A 9,853-nucleotide genomic window follows, 5' to 3' on the forward strand; every position below is an offset into this window, starting at 1 on the left:
GTTCACATTGGTTTTAGTTTTGTTTTGTTTTGTTTTTTTGTGGTACGTGGGCCTCTCACTGTCGTGGCCTCTCCCGTTGCGGAGCACAGGCTCCAGACGCTCAGGCACAGCGGTCATGGCTCACGGGCCCCGCCGCTCCGCAGCATGTGGGATCTTCCCGGACCCAGGCACGAACCCGTGTCCCCTGCATCGGCAGGCGGACTCTCAACCCCTGCGCCACCAGGGAGGCCCTGCTATGCCTCTTGGCTGTATGTATGTAGATTATTTTTCTTGACCAAAAATATTTAATAATTGGGCAATAATCTACTCAGTCTTCGTAAACTCTACATTGAATAATTTTTCATTTTTACAACCATTTCCTGCACGGCTCTTGCTCTCTTCTTCTGTCATCTTCACATGACTAACTGGTCCATTCCCTTCAAAGGAGGAGGGATTTTTGGAGGAGCCTCCAACTCTATCCCACAATGTGAAATACTGTCCATAGTTATGGTCAAAGAGCATGTGGTGGTCTGTATGATGAGCTGAGCCATTAATAAATGGCCTTAAGATTTGGGGAACGTGAAAGTCACCATCATGAATGGAAATTGTCCAGATATTGACCAAGACATACAAACCTAAATAAACTACTGTGTGTAAGGGGAAAATAAAAAGGTATATGTGGCAAGGCAGACTCTGAAGGACGCCAGCCAGATGGTGAAAAGCATGACTTGTAAATGGAGTCAGAATCTTCCAGATGTGGTGAGGTTTGTGTAAGCACTTATATACAGGTCTATGATGAAGACCTCTGTGAATCCAGTAGAAAAGCATGTCAGTGAAAAAGAGAAAGAGCAGGATAACAGCAATGAGTCAAAACCAGCCGTATGGAAACTCTTTATGCTGTCATACAATTTGCTGTAACCTCTATCAGGAACATTGAAACTCTGGGGATGCTGATCCATGGCATTGACTGGACAGAATGCATAATCTCTTGATAGACTTGATTCTTGAAAAATTGTGAGTGTTTCATTAATGAATGATCATAGACAAAATAATAGCTCAGTGTTGCAAAGAAGAAATAAATGTTATATGCACTGAGATTTGTTATAATCAGGAGACTGATAGCTTGTCGGAAGATGTCATCCTCTGGCCATGTGGCCGAATATATGTATGGTGTAAAAAAACAATTGGGTACAAGATCCATCTTAGGCCCTAGAGAGGGTCCACTGCCAGCCGCCAGTTTGGTTCCTGCAGGGCTTCAGCTGCTCTGGCTAGTCTTTTATTCAATTTTTTATGTGGTATGTCACATGAGTTGTAGATATTGAACCATTCTTGCATTCTTGGGATAAATCCCATTTGATCCTATTGTATGATCCTTGTAATATATTGTTGGATTCAGTTTGTTAATTTGTTGAGGATTTTTGCATCTATGTTCATCAGTGATATTAGACAGTAAATTTCTTTTTGTGTGATATCTTTGTCTGGTTTTGGTGTCAGGGTGATGCTAGCCTCATAGAAAAAGTTTGGAAGTGTTCCTTCCTCTGCAGTTTTTTGGAATAGTTTGAGAAGGATAGGTATTAACTCTTCTCTAAATGTTTGATAGAATCCATCTGTTTAGCCATCTAGTCCTGGACTTTTGTTTGTTGGGAGTTTTTTTTTTCTTTATTGCTGATTCAGTTTTATTACTGATAATTGGTCTGTTCATCTTTTTCTTTTTTTTCCGGTTCAGTATTGGGAGATTGTACATTTCTAGGAATCTATTTCTTCTATATTGTCCATTTTATTGACATATAGTTGTTCACAGTAATCTCTTGTGATCCTTTATATTTCTGTGGTGTCAGTTGTAACTTTTCCTCTTTCATTTCTAACTTTATTGATTTGCAGCCCCTTCCTTTTTTTCTTGATGAGTTTGGCTAAAGGTTTATCAGGTTTGTTTAGCTTTTCGAAGAACCAACTCATTTTTATTTTTTTAATTTTTATTTTATGTTGGATATAGTTGAATAACAATGTTGTGTTTCAGATGTACTGCAAAGTGATTCAGTTATATATATATACATGTTTCAATTCTGTTTCAAATTCTTTTCCGATTTAGGTTGTTACAGAATATTGAGCAGAGTTCCCTGTGCTATACAGTAGGTCCTTGTTGGTCATCTATTTTAAATATAGCAGTGTGTACATGTCAATCCCAAACTCCCAGTCTAACCCTCCTCCTCACCTTTGCCCCTTGGTAACCATAAGTTTGTTCTCTAAGTCTGTAAATCTGTTTCTGTTTTGTAAATATGTTCATTTATATCATTTTTTTTTTAGATTCTGCTTATAAGTGATATTATGCAATATTTGTCTTTCTCTGACTTACTTCACTTAGTATGATAATCGCCAGGTCCATCCATGTTCCTGCAAATGGCATTATTTCATTCTTTTTAATGGCTGAGTAATATTACATTGTGTGTATGTACCACAGCTTATTTATCCATTCATCTGTCAGTGGACATTTAGGTTGCTTCCTTGTCTTGGCTATCATAAACAGTGCTGCAGTGAACATTGGGGTGCCTGTATCCTTTCAAACCATGTTTTTCTCTGGATATATGCCCAGGAGTGGGATTGCAGGATCATATGGTAGCTCTATTTTTACTTTTTTTAAGGAACCAAAGAACCAACTCTTAGTTTCATTGATCTTTCTTCTTGTTTTTTAGTCTCTATTTCATTTATTTCTGCTCTGATCTTTATGATATTTTTCCTTCTGCTAACTTTGGGTTTTGTTTGTTCTTTTTCTAGTGAGTTTAGATGTAAGGTTAGGTTGTTTGAGATTTTTCTTATTTCCTAATATAGGCTTGTATTGCTATAAACTTGCCTCTTAGAACTGCTTTTTTGATCTGTGTCCCACAGATTTTGGATTTTTTTTCTTTTTTATTTCATTTGTCTCCAGCTGTTTTTTGATTTTTTTCTCCTTTGATTTCTTCAGTGCTCCACTGGTTGTTTAGTAGCATGTTGTTTAGCTTCCACTTGTTTTTGCAATTTTTTTTCTTGTAGTTGATTTCTAGTCTCATAGCATTGTGGTTGGAAAGATGCTTTATATGATTTCAGTTTCCTTAAATTTACTGAGACTTGTTTTTGTGCCCCCGCATGTTATTTACCCTGGAGAATGTTCCATGTGCAATTGAAAAACTGCATTCAGCTGCTTTTGGTTGGAATGGTCTATATAGATCTATTAAATCCACATGGTCTAATGTGTCATTTAAGGCCAGTCTTTCCTTATTGATTTTTTTTTTTTTTTTTTTTTTTTTGTTTTGAATGATCTGTCCATTGTAAGTGGGATGGTAAAGTCCCCTACAATTACTGTTACTGCCAATTTATCCCTTTATGTCTGTTAATATTTTATGTATTTAGGTGCTCCTATGTTGGCTGCATATATATTTGTAATTGTTATATCTCATTGTATTGATCCTTTAATCATTATGTAATGTCCTTTGTCTCTTGTTACAGTCTTTGTTTTAAAGTCTATTTTGTCTGATAAGTATTGCTACCCCAGCATTCTTTTGATTTCCATTTGCATGAAATACCTTTTTCCATCCCTTTGCTTTCAGTCTGTATGTCTTTAGATCTGATGTGAGTTTCTTGTAAGCAGCACATATATGGGTTTTGTCTTTGTATCCATTCAGCCACTCTTCCCTTTGATTGAAGCATTTAGTCCATTTAAAGTAATTATTGATAAGCATGAACTTATTACCATTTTGCTCATTGTTTGGGGGTTGTTCTTTTTTGTCTGTTTCTTCTTTTGTTCTCTTCCCTTGTGATTTGATGACTGCAGTACCTCTAGTGTTATGTTTGGATTCCTTTATTTTTTCTGTATTATAGATTTTTGGTATGTGATTACCATGAGGTTTAATACACACATGATTATTTTAAATTGCATATCTCTCAATTTCAAAGGCCTTTTAACAACCCTGCATTTTTACTCCCCTCCCTCCATGAATGTTTTTGACATCATATTTTACATCTTTGTTTTGTTTTGGTTTTTTTCTTGGCCGTGCTGCCCGCAGCTTGCAGGATCTTAGTTCCCCAACCAGGGGTTGAACCCAGGCCCCAGGAGTGAACATGCGGAGTCCTAACCACTGGACCACCAGGGAATTCCCGACATCATTTTGTCTTGTGTATTCCTTAACTACTTATTGCAGATGTGTAGATGATGTTTACTGCTTTTGTCTCTTAACTTTCCTACTGGCTTTGTATGTGGTTAATTTATAACCTTTTACTGTATATTTGCCTTTACCAATGGGCTTTTTCCTTTGTAATTTTCATGTTTCTAGTTGTGTCCTTTTCTTTTTTGCCTAGAGAAGTCTCTTTAATATTTCTTATAAAGCTGATTTAGTAGTGATGAACTCTTTTAGCTTTATCTTGCCTGTAAAACTTTGATCTCTCCTTCAAGTCTTAAAGTCTTGCTGGGTAGAGTATTCTTGGTTGTATGTTTTTCCTTTTCATTACTTTAAATATGTCATGCCACTCCCTTCTGGAGTACTGAGTTTGTGATGAAAAGTCATCTGATAGCCTTATGGGAGTTCCCTTATATATAACTTGGTTGCTTTTCCCTGCTGCTGTTAATAGTCTGTCTTTATCTTTAATTTTTTACAATTTTTGACAATGTGTCTTTGTATGGTCCTCTTTGGCTTGATTCTGTTTGGGACTCTCTCTGCTTTCTGGACCTGAATGCCTATTTCCTTCCCTAGGTTAGGGAAGTTTTCAGCTATTACGTCTTCAGATATATTCTCTGCGCCTCTCTTTTTTCTTTCTGGGACCCCTACAATGCGAGTGTTAGTACGCTTGATGTTGTCCCAAAGGTCTCTTAAGCTGTCCTCATTTCTTTTTATTCTTTTTTCTTTTTTCTGTTTGGCTTCAGTGATTTCCATTACTCCCTCTTCCAGCTCACTGATCCATTCCTCTGTATCATTTAATCTACTGTGGATTCCTTCTAGTGAATTTCTCATTTCAGTTATTGTATTATTCATCTCTGTTTGGTTCTTCTTTATATTTTCTAACTCTTTGTTTAAAAACTTCTAACTTCTCACTCTGTTCATCCATTCTTCTCTCAAGCTCTTTGATCTTTTATGATCATTACCTTGAACTCTCTATTGAGTAGATTGCCTATTTCCACTTCACTTAGTTGTTGTTCTGGGGTTTTATCTTGTTCCTTCGTTTGAAACATGTTCCTCTGTTGCCTCATTTTGCCTAATTGCTGTTTTTATTTCTATGTATCTGGTAGGTTTACATTTCCTGACCTCGGAGAAGTGGCCTTTCATAGGAGACAGCCTATAAAAAGGATGTATGTAGCTGGTAGGCTACATACCAGCTGCACACTCCCCTCTGGTCACCAGAGGTATATGCTCTAGGGATATCCCCTATGTGGGCTACATGGGTCCTTCTCTTGTGGCAGACTAACTCCTGTGGGTGGTCTGGTAGGTGTCACTGACCTCCAGTCCAATTGGTTTTCAGGCCTTATCTCATGCTGAGGCTTCCAGCTTCTGGTTCTAGGTTTGGGAATTTTTCAGCTGTTATTGCTTTAAATATACGTTCTGTCCTTTTCTATTTTCTCCTTCTGGAAATCCCATAATGTGAATATTGTTTTTTCAATTGTGTCCTATATGTCCCTTAGGCTTTCTTCATCTTTTTTATTCTTCTTTTTGTTCCTCTCATAAGGTAATTTCAAATTCCTTATCCTCTATTTCACTAGTTCTGCATTTTCAAGTTTGCTTTTTAAACTTTTTATTGTATTCTTCAGTTTAGTTATATTTTTCAACTGTAGGGTTTCTGTTGGGTTTTTTTTTTTTTAATGGTTTCTACTTCTTTGCCCAGCTTCTTGCTTTGTTCATGCACTTTTTTTCTTATTTTGCTTAGTTGTCTGTCTGCGTGTTCTTATAGTTCGCAAAAAATAAAAAAGCTCATGAAGAACCTAGGGGTAAGATGGGAATAAAGACACAGACCTACTAGAGAATGGACTTGAGGATATGGGGAGGAGGAAGGGTAAGCTGGGACAAAGTGAGAGAGAGGCATGGACATATACACACTACCAAACGTAAAATAGATAGCTAGTGGGAAGCAGCCGCATAGCACAGGGAGATCAGCTCGGTGCTTTGTGACCACCTAGAGGGGTGGAATAGGGAGGGTGGGAGGGAGATGCAAGAGGGAAGAGATATGGGGATATATATATATGCATAGCTGATTCACTTTGTTATAAAGCAGAAACTAACACACCATTGTAAAGCAATTATACTCCAATAAAGATGTTAAAAAAACAAAAAAAGAGGATTATTCTGAATTCTTTGAAAGTTCATAGATCTCCATTTCTTTAGCATCAGTTGTTGGAGCTTTACTTGTTTCCTTTGATGTCATGTTTACATGATTTTTTGTGACCCTTGAATCCTTATGTCAGTTATCTGCACATTTGAGTAATTAGACATTACAGGTTTGCATTGACAGAGACAGATTTTCACTAGTCAGCTCAGTTTGGGTTGTGGGTGTGTCTGCTGGTAATATTCTTGGGCAGGTGGGACCTGCTATTATGGTTTATTTGGGGGCAAGGCAACTGTTCAAGCTCTTTGACTGGGGATGGGGACCTATTAGTTGAGTACTCCTGGCTTGGTTCTCAAGTGAGGTTATAGAACGGGCTCCATGTTTGCCTGGATTCTCTGGTCAGGCTTTCTAGATCGTTGGGACTGACTACTATATTCAGTAGTAGAGGGGGCTATAAATTAGCTTCCTTGCTATGGCAGGGCAGTAGGATGGGGCCCAGGGCCTCTAACACACATTGTTTGGAGACCCATGTCAGGCAAGAGTGTACACTTAATTCCCTGGTCAGGTTAGGTCACCAGTTTTTGTCCTGCAGACAGGGAAAGCCATGAGCTGTGCTCTCTGTTCAAGTGTCAGTGTAAGCAGGCCTGTTGGACGGGCTACACTGCATCCCATGCACATAGAGCATCCCATGTGCTCTAGTTAGGTTCCTGGTCAGGCAGGCTGAAGGCTATGAGTGGTATTCAGCAATGAGTGGGGCTATGAATTTGTTTCCCTGCCCAGGAGCGTTGGCAGAGCAGCTCTAAAACTGGTAAAGCTCTTTATTTGTTGCCTTAAGCCAACCCATGCCCCAAGCTCCCTGGCCAAAAAGGGCCACTGGCTCTGCTCTGCACATTATTGGCTATGCCTCCCAGTCCCTTAGCTCAAACACTGCTGGGTTATGCAGGCTCCAGGTGTTCTCACCAGCCCTTCTTGACAGATGGGACCAGGAAACACCTTTTACAGCAGGTAGGGCTGCTGTGTTTCCATTCCCTTGTCTGGTGGAAGAGAGAGGGGCCACTCCAGGCCTCTCCAGTTTTTTCCAAGCAGGTTTTCTGGTTGCGAGGGGTTGAGCTACCCTCAGCCTTGGCTATGAATGAATCCTCTGCCTGGGCGTAGTGGAAGAACTCCCTCTATTGGCTTTGCTCTGTGGGCTGTTGGCTCCCACTCATCTCTCAGCTAGAGCAGTGCTGGGCTACCCAGCTCCTAGGTGCTCTTACTAACCCCTCTGGCCAGATGGGGTCAGGCAACACTCTCCCCAGTGAGTGGGGCTATGACTCGGTTTTTTTCATGGGTGTAGGCAAACCAGACTGTAAGAATGGTAAAATTCCTCATTTGAGGACCTAGAGGCAGGCAGATCTGACTCGCACTGGGTTCCCTGGTCAGAGTGGACCACCAACTTGGGTCTACAGGTGATCAAAGTTGCTGGTTGATAATGAGCTCCATCTGCCAAGATCCGAGTGCTGGTTGTTGTGAGTCCCCCCTTCTCTATCATAGTTTCAGATTCCCAGTGATTGCCCTGCAGTCTGCAAGGGAGAGACCAGAGTAGGGGCTCCCACAAAGTGACCTGCAGTGTTGGGAGAGAGGGTTGAAACCCCTGTGCTCTTTTCCCATTGGAGGAATCAAAGGCACTAGGGAGACTTCTCTCCCTAGTGTAACTGCTTCTCTTATCCTTCTAATGCAGTGTGTCTTGGTCTCTGTGGTGGAGGAGGGTGCTTCAGCCTCACCCCCATGTTCTAGGATTCCCTTAGTGCTGTCTTGTTCATGAAGAGTTGTTCTTCTTGTGACGGGGAGCACAGTCAGGGATGACCTATGTCACCCTCTTGATGCCTTCGCTCTCCAGGTATAACCTGCAGCCCTCTCCATGTGAAGCTTATGGCACTGAGCAGCAGAGAAGAATGTATGTTTCCTGGGGGCAGCTGGTTGCCCAGGTGGGAGGAAGAGGTGGGGTCCACACCACTCTTCTTGTCACAGGGCTTGATAAGAAGACAAAGATGAAGGGAATTCTCAATCTGAAAGCTGACTCCACGCTCTAATGGGGGACATTTCTAGTGTTAAAAGAACTATCTTGAAATACTCTCTCTAGACAGAGCCAAGAGACCCAGATACCCTTCACTGTTCCTCTGTGGGGATAGTATAATGAAGTGAGGAAGCACATGCATGTTAGCTCAGCCACTAATTTGGCCTCTGATTCTGCCCCTTCCTTATTTTGGGAGCCTGGACAGATATCCAATGCGATATTTGTTTCATCTGTAGAACAAAGATAACACCCATCTCTAAGGAGCTATCATGAGGATTAAATGCAACCTTATGTATACAGTGCTTGACAAGGAGTACACATTCCGTAAATGGTAGCTGGAATAATATTCCGTAAATATTATTTATTGTAGAAAACGTTTAATCCAGAAGAGTCTTCAGAGGAATTTTCAGCTTTTCTGTAAAGACACCCCTGCATTTGACTCACAGGGACACAATGCCTTGACAGTCAATAGTCTTCTCCTATCCTTCCTTGTTTTCTCAAATCTCAAATTGCGCCGCACATAATCATTTGGTATCCAGGAAAGATGGGAGGAAAATGGTTTCATTAAGCTTCTGCAGCCTTAGAATATGAATAACTTTAATGGCCACAAACTTTTAAGCTTGAGTTCAATGCACCACTGCTTATACCAGCTCCACACAGCCCCTCACCATTATCCCAAAGTTGTTTGGTTCAGATCTATGATTGGGTCTGAAACCCCTGGACACTACGGACTGATGTGTTGACTCTGAAAACAGCTTGACCGTCAACAATCTAACAGTCATAAAATACCCATAAAGTGATGTTTGTGTAGGCTATAATGTTTATGTTATTCATGGCAGCCAAATAAATTATAGAAGTGCCACAGTGTTGGGCGGTGAAATCTGGATAGCTAATCAGCTGGACCAGCCTGTAGAGAGCTGCAAGGGAAACATAGAACCATTCTTTCTAGATGAAGCAAATCTGATAAGCATTTTTAGCCTCTTGGCAAGAGACACAGTGAGAGATCCAGGAAACCAAATGACCATGCCTGTTCCCATTTATTCCTTTAAACAAGCTCCTGCTGGGTGCATTTTGGGAAGTAGGCTCTACTTGGCCAACAGAACTTACCGATTTAAGGGAAGAGGTCATTGATCTAAACAAACTTTTCTTCGACGGATTTTGAAAAGATCATCACAGAAACTAAACATTAATATGTAAATGTGGATTCCCATCCCTAGAGGCTGAGCCCTATTATACTGCCTTAAACCTACCCACTTTGGTGCCCACCGAGGACTTCCATACTCCCTAAAGTCACTGTGTTCCAAATGTCCTAGCTTCCTCTACCATTCTTGTCCTCATCGGGAAGCTGGTCTCCGTTAGAAACTGGGAGAGAGTGATTGAACTCAAACTGATTCACAATAACGTGTTAGTAACTGACAGTCCTTAGCACGAACACCACAGTATTTGCATTTTGAAAGATAATATCCCTTATATGGAACCTAAAAAAGAAAAAAAAATGGTTCTGAAGAACCTAGGGGCAGGACAGGAATAAAGACC

At 40.5% G+C, this 9,853-nt stretch overlaps 1 pseudogene; it reads right to left on the reverse strand.

Annotated features, from left to right (window-relative positions):
* Nucleotides 1–303: 303 nt before the first annotated feature.
* Nucleotides 304–1,180, reverse strand: LOC103076261 (lathosterol oxidase pseudogene; annotated as a pseudogene).
* Between the last annotated feature and the right edge of the window lie 8,673 nt (nucleotides 1,181–9,853).

This window comes from Lipotes vexillifer, unplaced genomic scaffold (assembly GCF_000442215.2).
Source record: "Lipotes vexillifer unplaced genomic scaffold, Lipotes_vexillifer_v1.1 scaffold454, whole genome shotgun sequence".
NCBI classification, from domain to species: Eukaryota; Metazoa; Chordata; class Mammalia; order Artiodactyla; family Lipotidae; genus Lipotes; species Lipotes vexillifer.